Here is a 14,595-nt window from a genome sequence, read left to right as displayed (position 1 = left end):
AGAAACTCAGAACATTAGGTTTGGTTGAGTAAATAAAGATAAACGTCTTCTAAAATGGCAACTATTGAGGAAGTTGAGTATTCAGTTCATTGAATTCTGTTTTAAGACTGACTCTGTGTTGAACTTCTTTTTTGAACCCGCAAATATCCACTTTAATTGTGCAAAAGTACCAACCGGTCAAATTCAATTGTTTAATTTTGCAGTGCATGAATGGAGATGACTTTTTGAGGGAAAAAAAAGCAGTAGTGCTTCAGCCATTGCAATATTTCATTAGAAACCCCTCCCTGTAACAAGCTTTTGGTACATTGAGATTAGCTGATTGTAGTTGTTGAGAGGGTAAATTGACGTAGGGTCTTTGGTTTCACACTAATTCATAAGGCTCATGCCATAACATATAGTGGTATTAAGGTTTAAATTGAAAAATCAAAAATTTATTCAAAAACATTTTTCATGTCTTACTTTTAGGATTCCTCTAACGTTCATAGCAGCATTTAGCAGGTTTTCTCTGAAGAACTTCACCTGTGGACACCAACTTTATAGTGCCAGCTACATGTAAGAAAGAGGAAAGTTGCTCCACACTGCTGAGGAGACAGCTTTTTCACAATTGTATATTACCTTGTCATGAGCATTAGAGTCAAATCAAAAAGTGTGCTGCATTTAGTTAAACAAAACAATGCTGGATTGGAACATTTAAAAGCAGATAATAAGAGAAAGAGGAGCTTTTTTATAAGTTTGATGTCCTGGACAAAAGAGATTTGATGCTGCAGCTAATTAGCGTTGGTAAAGGGACAGAGGGAGAAATGTATTATCGGTTTCTTCATTTTAATTTTATGCAATATTTATGTACAATATTAATATACAACTTTACCTTTTTTTCCATTGATGCAAAAATTAAAGTCTCACTCCCATCATCTTTTGATCTACTTTCAAAGTGTTCTCAGGAGTCTTTTAATCACAATTATGCAGTTTTTTCCAAAAAAAGAAAAATAGAAAAATGGGTTTGTTTTCAAGGACGTAGCTTCTACAGAGCGGCAGTGGTTCATCAAAAATTCACCTCTCAGTTGTGGGCGGGAGTGTTGGCGGGGAGTAAGCCTGTGCTCATTTCCCATCATCCTTTTGTTAACACTTTCTCTCTCAAGCTTACAGACTCTCACAACAAAATTTACTGGTGCAGCAAAAATTGTGAGAATTATCTGAGCTATCCAGCCATACACTTTTGACCCAGATGCCAGCTCAGATGAGGAAACATGGATCTAATTGTCTATAAGTGGATGCATCGGAATGGAGTGGAGCAGGGACAGTATGGCTGGCAGTTGTCCCTTAAACATAACATCTTTTTCAGACAACAAATTTTTGTCTCCTCCTGATTCACCACAATGTGAATAAAGAAATATCCAAAAACACAGTTTTAATTTTAAGTTTCTTTGTCCATGTTCTCCATCATCAAAAAAATTGCTACAGGAACATGTTAAAAACACCCAAAACACATTGGAGTGGGTATTTAAAAACAATATTAAAAATGTTGCAAATATATATAGTGTGTATATATATATATATATATATATATTGGTCTCAATGGATCAACCATTAACACATTTTTATTTTGAGCTTTTAAAAAATGTGAAATAATTTCATCAAAACTTTTTTCTACTTCACCAACTCCCATGTATCCACCTCAGAAACTCACTGTGTCGCCATTCAGACAGAACAACTGAGGGACAAAGGGAAAGGGAAGAAGAGAGGCGGACGGTCTCCAGAGGCCTCATCCTCAGCAGCTCTGAGTGCTTCTCTGACACCGTGCTCCATCAGGACCGGATGGCTGACATGCTGTGATTGGTGGCCACAGCGGAGGGGGGAGGCAGGGGAGACGGGTCGATTTGGTTGGCGAAGTCGCAGTGGTCTGAGAGAATGGGGTAAAGAAGAGAAACTGATGGACATGATTGGTGGGTTCATCCCTGAGGGAGGCTAGGGTTGACCCTGTGGAGGGAAGAAGATGGAGGGTGCGATGTTGGTGGAACAGTCCCCGTGCGTGTGCAAAGGTTGGCTAGCGGGGGGCCAGAGAGGCTGACCTGAGCAATGATATGTAGGCCTCAGAAGATACTGTATGGCACCCCAAGGAGGGAGGGATTCAGAAAAGCAGCAGAGTTTATAAGAGAACAGGTGACATAAAAATGGATGTAAACAAGTGGAAATTGTTTGTTGTGGAAAACAATGTCAGAAAATGAGCAAATGTTGCTAAAAAGTCATGAAATTGAACATAAATTAAGTAAAAATAGAAACGGAAAGAAACTACAAATATTTAGGACAACAAAAACACTGGAGGCCAAATATGAAGGTTGGTTGCATTAGCATCTTAAATGCATTATACAAACCCAGGGACATTGCCCACAATATCCTATGTGAACAAAACAGTGTGCTGTGCAAACATTCCCACAAAAACATTCATATCCTCTGTTTTTCCTTAAAAATTGGAGAAAAAAGTAGTGTTGATTATTTTATGAAGTCTTAAATGCGTTCTCCTTCAGTCGGTGATGTGAAGCCATAATAGGAAAGAAAAAAACAAACCTCACCTCTCACTCTATTTTTTTTCTTTTAATTTATGGAGATGTCTAAATGTGCATGCATTTGTGTGTGTGCGTAGGATGTCTGTGGATGTCACAGGGTCTTGTCTTTCCCCTTCACTGCCTCCTGACAGCGGTGTCAAACAAGTCCTCAGATGATCTGTGTATGTCTTTGAGAATGTGTCTGTGTATGCATCTGGGTTGATACTGTTTTTATTCTCCGTTCTAACCCTTTTCACCTCGCGTCCCCAGGGTTTTCCGGGGTCTTGCCTAATGGACAGTCTCGCCCCGCTAAGCTGGCCTTTGGCTCAGGCACTGAGGTGGATGCCTAACTAGGGCCTTTTGTTGCTCATAGGTTCTGATTGTGCTGACCTCTGGGCTGGCTTTCTGGGAGAAGTATAGTAGAGAGGGAAACGGGAAGTGTTTTTACGCCCCGCTGCTCACATCTCACTAGCATCAGCTTGTGACTGGAGAAAAGAAACGCAGGCAGTGCTAAAGGACTGTTGGCTGCTTTTATTTCCCAGGCTGCAGGGAAAGTGCAGACTTAAATACAGTTTGAGAACATTTATCTTATGGAAAACTGAGACACCATTTGAAAAGAAGTCATTTATTCACATTTTTGGAAATTGAATTCTTGCACTGTAGTTCTGTTGCTTAGTCTGGAAATTCAGACTGCTCAACAGGTATAAATGTGAGACACGAAGTTAATGGGTTTGGTTAGTTAGTTCGTTATAATGGATCCCCATTAGTTGCAACCAAATATTTCCAACAATTCTTCCTGGAGTCCAGCCATTTTTACAAAACTTTTACATTTATAGACATGCATTCAAGTACTAAACACATTCAAAATAAAGTAATATCAAATAATCTTCACAAAAATTTCTTGCCTACCCACCAAACACACAACCTAAAGTAATGACATTGCTACACATTTCGAATATCTTAATTTCATTTCAGATAAGTATGATTTAAAACTAACTTTGCTCTTTGACTGTTGCAGGAACGTTTGGTAAGGTGCAATGATTCTCTTTATCGATTCAGTTAAAATAATAATTTCTGGTTGACGATACAATTCGTAGTCGATACTGATTTATTTTGAACGATCTAATTCACTGACCTAAAATCGATCCAGGACATCTTTATCCAAAAATTCAACCATTGTGATTCAGAAATAAATGCCTGTTACTGAACAGTTCAGGTGAAGTTTCCCAGATTCCTTGTGTTTCTTGCAAGATAATCAAGTGTAAATTAAATGTGTACAAACCAACAAGTAAACAGGAGATGATGTGGTTTTCCACATCAAAATAAAACAAATTGGAAATTATTGGAACATTCTACCGTAAGGTCGCATGTCTTTGCAAAATTCATTGTTTCTGCTAATCATTTTTGCTGCCATCACATGTGTGGTGTTTGGTCTGATGGCACTTAGTAGTTTCCAGATTTTATATAATCCATTTATTTTCTTTTAAAATTATTATATAATGGTATAGGTCGATTTGATGATCACTTTGCCTAAGATAGATCAATGTGGTTGGAATATCGGAATAAAAATTGATTTATCAATAAATTCAAGTAATTGTTATAGTTCTAGTGTTTGGATGATTAGCTGCCTGTAATGTTAGACTTGCGTGCTTTGCGTTTCCAGTGCTCTAGAGTTCAACATATTGATGTCACTGTGCTGCTCTTAAGGTCTCCTTTAAATCGCTTGTGGTCAAAGTAACGGAACAGAGATTTAAGAATGAGGAAGAGGAAGTTTGCTGTGGATAGGACAAAACTTTACTTACTTGGCGCACTGTCATTTATTTATTTATTTATTTTTTGCATTCTTGTGTGTTCATTTTTCAGATTATTATAAATGAAGAGCACAGTTTTATCTTAAGCAACAAAATGCTGTTTTGAAAAGATCCGTCTCCCAGAGAGCTTCGTGGCTTAATTAGCAAGCAGCCACTATATATAGCACAAGCTGCAGCCACCAGTCACTGACAGAAGCACAACAAATGGCAAACAAAAACTGTGATGGAGGGAGGAACGATAAAAAGGGGAGGAAGAGGAGGGTGCAGCGATGACCTGACCCTCTCTGCTAGATTCCATGTACATCTGTCAATGAGACGTCCGCGGCCAAATGTTTGGAAGGCGCTGTTGCAGTACGGCTCCCCCGCTGAGCTTCAGTGTATACATTCTTTTTGTGCACGGGCGTGTGTGTGTGTTTGTGAGGGTGTGTGACGCCATGTGTTGGAGGCAGGCACACATCAGGGTTCATACAGTCGAGCTCAGCCCGCTGGGAGTTGAAAGCTTAAAGAAGGAAATCCCCCCTGGCTGCTTGGTGCACGCACATACACACACATACACACACTTGCTAGTGCTACATCCCTGTCCCTCCCCTTCTGGCACTTCATTAATGAAACCAATGCTTGTATGTTTGAGGCATATGCAGTTCTCTTGGCTCAACACCACAAGTGTGTTTGTGTGTGTGTTTCAGGGAAAGAGACATCTCCCCCTATCGCATGATAATGTATTCAGTTGAAGATCTCAGCGTAGGGATAATACTGCCGCTCTCCCCAGTCTGAGTCCATCTGTGAAATGTAGGAAGGACATCAGCAGGACAGGGTTTTAGCCCCAGGATAATACTCAGTCCAATAGTTGACGTTCCATACTTGGTCTCTTAGCAACGTACCAGCTTAACCTGTTTCTTAAAAGTTTTGGGGGAAAAACAGAAAATGCAATGTTGCATGCTCACGAGTTTCAACTAAACTTTAGGAAAATAAATATGGATACATGTTACCATGATAGAGACAGAAGTGGTGTCCTTCTGGGATGCTAGTTTCCTGGGAATGCCTTGGTCAAAATGCGAATAGAAGGTGTTGAGGCCAATGGAAATGTGCTATCGAGTGGTTCACAGGAGCCCAAGCAAAAGCAACTGTTTTGTCCATGTTGGTTCAGTGATGTCCTTAAGGATAACCTGAGGAACAGCTTATATATAACAGATTTTTTTTCTCTTTCTGTCAGGCAAAACAAATAGCAAAAAAATGCAAGAATGTGTACATGGTATGTGTTAGCAAGTCCATGAAAAACCCGAGATCAATCTGCCACCTTCAACACTTGCAAAGAAAGTCGGAGATGGCATGGGACTGTTGTTAATCACAGTAACCCCTCTCACCAGAGACGATCTGCAACAGCAGGGTCATTGGGATCAGAAACTTGGAGAGGGAATTAAAAAAAAAAAAAAAAAAAAACTCAAGATGGACTAAAACATCCTCTTCTCCTCCATCTCTCTTTCCAATCAGTGGAAGCAACGTGAGCAAGAATCTGAAATGCAATGTCCTCGTGTCAGTTTGAAAGTGCACCTCATCGGCTCATGTACACCCTCCCCCCCATATCTCACCTTCCCCCTGCTGAACCAGCTGTGTTGCTTTGGTCCCGCACTGAAGGCCGTTCTTATTACCTGCACAGAGCGCAGGTCAGAATGGTAACCCGGCAGCATACTATTAAATCCTAATGAAAGGAATCTCTGCAGGGTCTGAGGTCTGCAGCGGCCTGAGGAGGCTCTCTGTCCGTTGTTCTTCTGCTGCTTTTCCTGCCATTTGCAGGTTATTATTCCACCTTCACATCTGTGGCATCTGCTCTGCTTCTGTCACATGTGGCTCATTCTGATGCTAGATATCCGCTTTACCCAATTTTGGTATTTTCTTTCAATGTTTACCACATGAGTGGATAATGGATCATTTACATGTTCTTATTACTTTGAATGGAAAACTGAACTTTTACATGTGATACATCGATGTTGATTTAGAAAAAGCTTGGATAAGTCACCATAGCAGTGTTTTTAGTTTTCCCGTCACAGCTTTGGTGACAAACATTCGTTACTCGTAAAAGCATGTTTACCAGTAATAATGTGAAATAGTAGTTTTCAGTGTGTTGCAGTAAAAGACGAATGTACCTAATGCTTCTTTACATTGCAGTTCAGTTAAGACAAACAATAACTGATAGTTTTTCAAGTTCTTTTCACTTGGGATGACAAATCTCCTGATTTGTCAAAATGATTTATCTCTGCTTTTCTCAGTCACTTCAAATGAGTACTTAGCACCATTCTCTGTTTGTGTGAGCGGATTTTTGCTTGGCTCTAGCTGGGATCTCCCAGTTAATACAAGCCTAAACTGAAACTAAGTAGTTCTATTTCCTGTCCTTTAGATGTGGTTTTTATCTCAAGTTGTCACTCATTAGCAATAAGTTTCCAAGAAATCTTTCTTTGTGAATTTTCCCTTACAAAAGTTTGTATGATCAACATGGTCTTGTTATAAGACTTTTTTATATATCTTATTTAAATACTGTATGTTTTGTTAATGAGTCTGGCAGTGATTGTTGAGTCTCTTTGTACTACTCTTGGATCGAACATGTTTTTATAAAAGATTGTAGAGGTATGATAAACAATGTGGGAAAGGTTCCATCAAACACGTGTTTAAATCTGTTTTATTGGGGGAAAAAATGCATGTTTGTTAAGTTATTATAGATATTTCCCTCATTTTTTATAAACACAGCAGAATACTCATCTTAACTAATCTTTGCTGTTTATTTGTTTTCAGATGTTTTCTTAAAGAAACTAAATGATGAATTGGTGTCTCTTATTGAGTCTTGATTTCATTTTATATATTTGCCACTGTGCCACCATCTCGGTTTCTGGTGCATTTTGCAGATAACGACATCAGGAAATCGTGCAGAAATCAAACAGGAAGTTTGGTGTTGACTGTAAATTTGATACCACGCTTTAAAACTGGGTGCAGTTAATTTACTGGCAGTTGGTAGGAGCTCAACAGTTGTTCAGTATCTTAGCCATTTCTGTGTAACAGCATAGATTTGAAAATGATAGTTTCAACGCACCATGCCAACCTAATAAAGATTTTATGCCATCATACGTATTTAACTATGCAATATTTTTCTCTCCTCCCTCTCAGAAACCAAGGCTCAGCTGTCCTTGTGCCTTTACACATTGCAAATGAATGCATATCCATGCAAATTCTTAAAAAAGAGAAGCTGAGAATTTGAATATTTTGCTTAAAGCTGCACCCAGGTCGACCCTGCCATTCGGCATTTGAAAGCAGTGAGTCTGTTTGAATACTGAGGATCTCTCTTTGTCATGTTCGCCAGAGGGGCTGGGTGAGCGAACCAGCACTGGCAGGATGGGCAGAGATCGGCTGGGTAGCTGCACACAGACTGACTAATTGGGAAAAGGGGGGCGAAAGAGGGGACGAGGGGTGTTGGTAAGGGTGAGGAAGAGGTGGGGTATGCAGGAAGGGGGATCTCGAAGACGACAGGGGGTTTAGGAGGGAGGTGAAAGAGGATGGAGGTTGGGGGTTGGAAGGAATGGGAGAGTAGGCAAGGAAAGGAGGAGGTGATAAAGAGGGCAGAGAAGTGTGCTGGAAGAGGAGGTGAAGGAAGGGTGAGTTTAGACTGTTTCCAGTGCTGATGTGTTCGTATCCCTGCTGACTGTGTCGTTATGCCGTCCATGGTTGGATGGGTTTCCATAGTCCCTGCTTTCCTTAAGCTACCACAGGCTGACTGTGTTTGCATTCACGCAAGCTATTTTCTAACTACTTTTTGCTATTATTATAGACAGTATAGACTTTCAACAGTGTTGTTTGGAAAGGGTTTCCAGATTTACCTTTTAACTTAAGATCAATCTACAATTTGGAAAAATAGACCCATGCCTAACCCGTCCAAATTTCTGATTTTGTAGTTTTTATGTGCCCCTTGGCTTGTAGAGTATTAGGCACTGCCCTTTACCTACAATCTGCAAGTTTTAATAATTCTGATCAAACTCTGGTTGCATCAGGAAAGGTCTCTAATGCCTCGTTTTCACTGAGCGGTCTGGTCCGCTCCTGGCCAGTTTAAAATTGTCTGAACAATTCAAGAGGGCGTTTCCATTGAGTGTTGGACCATCAAGGTTCCTACGAGGTGTAGACCGATGGTGTAGCTGTGCGTCATAGCGGTACAAGTACAGCAGTTCTGTGAATTCATGGATTTGGCATGTCTCTGCTCCCTAACCCCTGTGAATAAGGGGGGAATACTGAGTGCAAATAATTTAATTTTTCTTGAAATAAGATTAAGGGAGGCGATGAAGAATACAACCATAAAGAGGACAAAACTTTTGGCTTGAACCTTGAGTTGGGAAAAGCTGATGCTTGCTGTTGTTGTAATACCTTTGTTGCCAATTAACCCTTGTGCTGTCCTAGACATGTTTACACTAAAAGTGGGGTCATCTGAACCCCACAAGACGGCACGCTTAACTTTTTTTCACTTTTTACTGGTGTCTGTGGCAGACCAAAGATCCTGTCCACCTTTGTCATGGGAGAGATCACACATCAAATACAAGGGTGGGGTCATCTGGGCCCCATTAAGAGGAATTGGATTTCATCGTGTGACGACAGTAGCCCTGTCCTAACTGGTTTGTTCCATTTTTCTATAAACCTACAACCAACAGGGGACTGAATATGGTTACGAATCGGTCCGGTCTAATGGGATATAGGAAACGCTCAAAATACCACACCGTCAGGACTGCTCCATGGAAGCGAGGCATAATACAAGGGATAAACTCCAGATCTTGAGCACGTCAGATCTTTCATCAACGTTCTTATTTTTGATAAGGTGACCCTCAGAATGTGGATCACTGGAAAATAAATTCTTGCTTTAATATTGATACAGATTTTTATTCATCCAGGCAATGTTTCTTTGCAACTGGACTTATTGTCCTCTCTTTCACCACACCTCTAGGTTGCCAAGTTGCACCTAGTTTGCTTTAACCCTTCTTCTATCAGATGTCCAGATGACCCAAGCCTTACATTGACACGTTGTCTTTCCCATAACACGTGGATGTAGGTGGACTGGATTTCATGTTTGCCAAAGACACCAGTGAAAATCCAAAATCATAAAAAAAATGTCAGAATGCTGTCTTGTGGGGTCCAGAGGACCACACTCCCAACATCAACATACCTAGGATAGCACAAGGGGTAATGTAAGATGAGTGTAATTTGGTGAAACATGGAGCTGCTTGGCCAAAGTAGAAGAAACTTTTGAGTTTGAAGCAAACACATCAAAACCTTTAAGAAACGCACTGCAATGACTGCTTCTTCTGCAAACAATCCAGTTATCTTTAGAATTATTTAGTCCCAAATGAAGCATCATGTTTGTATAAATGGTGTTACTCTTTCAGAAAGATCAAATGATTGGTCTGTATTGCACTAACAAAAGCTCTAAGAACTTCCAGCAAGTGCTTTCAAAAGGATCTTATGGGAAGATGGTTTCAAACCAAGACCTTTGTTGAAATCGAAATAATAAATACAAACAAAGAATCCTAATAAGATTTTGTATTTGCAAAACTGCTGTCAACGGAAATTAACAAAAGAACTATTTAGGAAAAACTAACAAGTGTATTAGAGTCAGAGGTACTTTGAAAATTCTTGTGATCTAAAGATACCAAACTGAAAGTAATAGTATAACTGACACATAGGAGTATGACAAGACTAATTGGAATAACACACCTATTATAGTTTGTGCCTGTGGAGGTGATATTATAATAAGGGGAGGTTCAGTGGGTCAGGCATGGTTTGACAACCTTTGTGCAAATGAGGGGTCTGAAATATGGGCTCAGGCGATTCTTTACTCAACAAAAATGGAATTTTAAGATTGAACAGGTTTAGGTTGTCGGGTCAGGTTGAGTGTAGAGGGAGTGGCTTTAGCTCACTGTGGTAAGAGGTATAACCAGTCAGTTGGTATATCAGAGGTTTCAATCTTAGACAGTCATAGTGTCTCGTGGGAAGACACAGCGGTTTAATGCAAAAATACTGATTCGATTTCAAATTACAAGGTAGCAATGTGATTTATAACTCAATTCAATATGAAAATACCTTGTAAAATTTGTATATGTTGTATGAAAAACTGTTTTCAAGATTCAAAGATTTACTGTCATCATTAAACACAAATTTAATGTGTCTCAATTTAACTAAATTAAAAATTAATAAATACATTGATACATATTGTAATATTTTGTACAGAAGTTAAACGTTCATTAAAATAATTATAATTTTTTACAGTAAAAACTAACAAAATCGTTTCTTTCCAGAAAAAATACAGCAATTACTATAAAAGTAAATTAATACCCAGCCCTACAATGTAACCAAGCTCCAAAACTTCCTTTTGCTGCAACATTTTTTTTCAAAGTAAAATTGTCTACCAAACTGTATCCAATGTAAATTCAAAAGTTGCAAAAATAATTGAACATTTACACTGCACAGCTAATGAGAAATCAAGATAATCTGTACTGGACTGACAACCTGTTTAGGGTATACCACGATTTTGTCCAGAGACAGCAATAAACTTTAGTGTCTGCCTACTTATTTTTATCAGGATATGTCGAGTATAGATAATTGTATCTGAATGGAAATCTAAATTATATAATGATTTGAATAAATCACAGATCAGTTTGAATTACTGATGCGGCCCATTATAGAAAATCCTTTTCACAAACCTAACTGCCACCACTCTCTATTTTTTTAAACCTGCTTCCTAACATGGGCTGTGGAGTCCTAACTGAAGGGACGTAAGTTAAGTTACAGTTGGTAGCTAGCTGCATTGATCTGACTGCAGTAGCCAAGGGAATATAAAGCAGGGCAGGGGCTTAAAGTCTTGAGCCCCCCTAGGGAGGAGTCCTAGGTGCAAAGGGAGAGGTGCATGAACTGAGCTGTTTCTCATTCCTCCCCCTCTTGCTCCTGTGTCCATCATCCTCCATCTCTCCCTTCCCTGTGACATTCACTTTTGTCAGTCAGTCTATCTGCCTGTCTTTCTCCCCGGGATGTTTTTTTCATTCACATCATACTCTGTCCCTGCTTTTTTTTTTTTTTTTTTGCTTTTGGTCACATTTCTGTCCAGCACTTCTCTGCATTTATTTGTGAGCTTTTGGAAAAGTGACTTTATCTCCTGAAGTTCACACACTGATGCATACTTGCTTTACTTGCTTCCTGTAATTTTGAAACCTCTCATTCCCTTTTTTTAAATAATGCTGACCCTTTAGGAGGGGAAGTGCACACACAAGTGTGTTAGACAGAGAAGCAGAGCCCACACAGTCTGGTACGTCACGTGGCAGATCTCCCCAGAACCCGGTGCAACGCTAAAACTATATATAGCCTATCCCAGTACAATTTCTTCTGAAGCAATTGGAGGAAAGCAGGATTAAAAGCAAAGTTTAGGCCTATTTTTAAGAGTAGAAAGCCAGAGCACCACCCTTTGCTGCAAAGTTAGTTGATGTTCGCAGCTTCTCTGCGGGGGCACGCTGCTGCTGTGAGCCGCTGTAGTTTGGTGGTGCCGTGATAGCAGGAGTGTCCGCTGGGGGAACCCAGAGCATTCTGTCTCACTGAGTGATACCCCTGTCTCCACTCACGATAAACAGCACACGCACACACATCACTGTCTGCCAAGCCCAGCCTAGCAGCACATTCACCCTCCCACCCCCTCACAAAGCGGCAAATATATTAGCTGCTTCTTTTTCTTTTGTCTTGGGAAAATGGCAAGTGGGGGGAGTGTATGTGTTTATGCGTGTGTGTGTTTATTATACTGAGAAACTGTAGAGGAACACCCCCTTTGTGCCAGTTGGGTTGATGTCCCAATGGTATGGGGCCCAGTGATGGGAAGAAAGCTGCAGATGCCTGAGTTAGTCGTACATGTGTGATGGTGAGGATAAGGAACACAAAGCAGGTACACAGATGAGGAGAAGGGCTTTGAGTTTTGTACCCACTGTTTATTTCACTGCTTGAAACAGATCCATTGGGAAATCAACATTACTGGGTCAAGTTATGACCCTGGCAAATGTATTAAAATAATTTTCTAATAGTTCTTTAAATATAAAATATTTAATGGAAAATAGTATTTTCAACCATTGCTTTTTTACTCAGCATTTATGTTTTTCATGGGGCAGAGGTAGAGCGGTCGACCTCTGATCAGAAGATCATGACTTTGGTTTCCTCGCTGCGTGCCCGTATGTCGAAGTGTCCTTGGGCAAGACATTGAACCCCCACGTTAGTCCCGGTGGTTACAGGCTGCCATGAGTGTGTGAATGGGGGAATGGGACTGTGACTGTTCTTTGGGCCTTCTAACCCTTGTGCTATCCAAGGGACGTTAACGTTGGGAGTGGGGTCATCTGGAACCAAAACTATTTTTTTTCAATATTTTTTATTTTCACTGTTGTCCATGACAAACATGAAATCCTCACTAACTTTGTTAACTTTTGTCTGAATTAACTACTGTCATTGAACTTTTATTTTCATGAGCGTTTTCTAAATTAGTTTTAAGTTGCAAGCTGGACGGCCCGTGACTAAAACATAGGAAGTGAGCAGGGCGGGGGTATTTGTTTCATTTGTTCAATTTTTGTTATGTTATTTTTTATGCGTAGTTAAGTTAAAATTTAGTAAATTTAAAGTGCAAGAGCAACCTGTGTCCTTATAACTCCAACAAGTGTGACTCGGATAAACACCTTGAACTGAATAGTGTAAGTGAAGTTTTCCAGATTCCTTGTATTTCCTGCAAGATATTCAAGTGTAAATTAAATATGTGAAAAAGTAACCAAGAATTAATGGCAAATCCTTTTACGTTTTAGTTTCATAAAGTTATTCCTACTGTTGTTTTTCTACATCAAAAAAATACAAACTGAACTTGTCTCAAAGATTTTACCGCACTATATGGCCATGTCTTGGTAAAATTCAAAGTGTTTCCACACATTAGACTCTATTGGTGGCTTGATAATTTTTTGCTGCCATCATGTTATCTGTTCTGATGGAACTTTGTCGTTTTTATGTTATAGTAAAATAAACTGTGCCTCAATCCAAATGGTATTTTCCAAGACCAATATTGGCAATTTATTTCATTTTGAAATGATTTTATAATGTTATAGGTCGATCTGGTTGGATCGAGTAGAAATATAAATCCATTTATTGAGTAAGTTGATTAATTGTTACACTCCTATTGTTTATCAATAAAAATGTACATTTTATTTACTAAGCAGTTTGGATGAGAAAATGTCTATTTATGACAAAATTTACTAATATTCAAATTTTTAGGAATGTTGTTTGAAGGATACAAGGAGTGATTCAATGTAATCTACTGTATCTATACAGTATTTATGTTAAGGTAGTTATTTAAAGTCCTACTATATAATTTCTAAAAATGTCAACCACACACAATGTGTCTGCTAAAAAGTGCCAAAGATTAGATGAGCTACAAATTTATAACCAATAGTATAATTCCCTCATAGCTCATACATGCTTTTCTGGTCCTGTATGAGAACAGAGTATGTGCAGCTTAGCTGTCAGTCAAAAGTGGATACCTTGGATACCTGATGTGGGCGGAGTCCTGACAACTGAAATCTGGCAAGTCAAATGTTTTTATTTGGAGGGAAAACAAGGGCCTGTGTTTGTGTGTGTGTGTTTGTTGGTGTGTGTTGTGTGCCATATGCAGTGTGCCAGGGAGGGCTCTCTGGAACATATTGGTGTGCTTACATGGTGGTTAATAATAGTAACAAACGCGTACAGCGACGGCAGCTCTGATATCTGTGACAGTTTTGCAGCCGCACACGCCAAGACTTAGTCGCACATGTTCCTGCACACCGTCTCACAACACAGAGACCTCCTCTGCCATTGAGCCCTCCGTCTTTGTTGAGTTCTCAATTTCATCACAGATCTGGATAAGGGGGAAAAAAAAAAAAACAGCCATTTTCTCCTACCTCCAGCCCCTCCCTCCTGCTCCATATGTAGGCACATACAAACATGCAGTATAGCCCAGTTAAACTTAGCCACCCACACACTCAAACACACACACACATGTACGTGTACAGGCCTCACCACCCTCATACTGAATGAATAAAGTCCTTGATGCAGACAGACACTATTGCATACTTCACGGATTCAAATGTTCATCACACACACACACAAACACACACACTGTCAAAGTTTATTGTTGGTTGCTTGTCTGTTGTTGTGTTTTTTTTTTTTTTTTT

At 39.6% G+C, this 14,595-nt stretch overlaps 1 protein-coding gene across 4 annotated transcripts in view; it reads left to right on the top strand.

Moving 5' to 3' along the window:
• dennd1b (DENN/MADD domain containing 1B) overlaps positions 1-14,595 on the top strand; it is a 111,978-nt gene that overhangs the window by 31,140 nt on the left and 66,243 nt on the right. The window lies entirely within an intron of this gene.

Source organism: Oryzias melastigma, linkage group LG4 (assembly GCF_002922805.2).
Source record: "Oryzias melastigma strain HK-1 linkage group LG4, ASM292280v2, whole genome shotgun sequence".
In the NCBI taxonomy this organism is placed as follows: domain Eukaryota; kingdom Metazoa; phylum Chordata; class Actinopteri; order Beloniformes; family Adrianichthyidae; genus Oryzias; species Oryzias melastigma.
The sequence above is the reverse complement of the archived record's forward strand: the minus strand, read 5'-3'. Positions and strand labels throughout refer to the sequence as shown.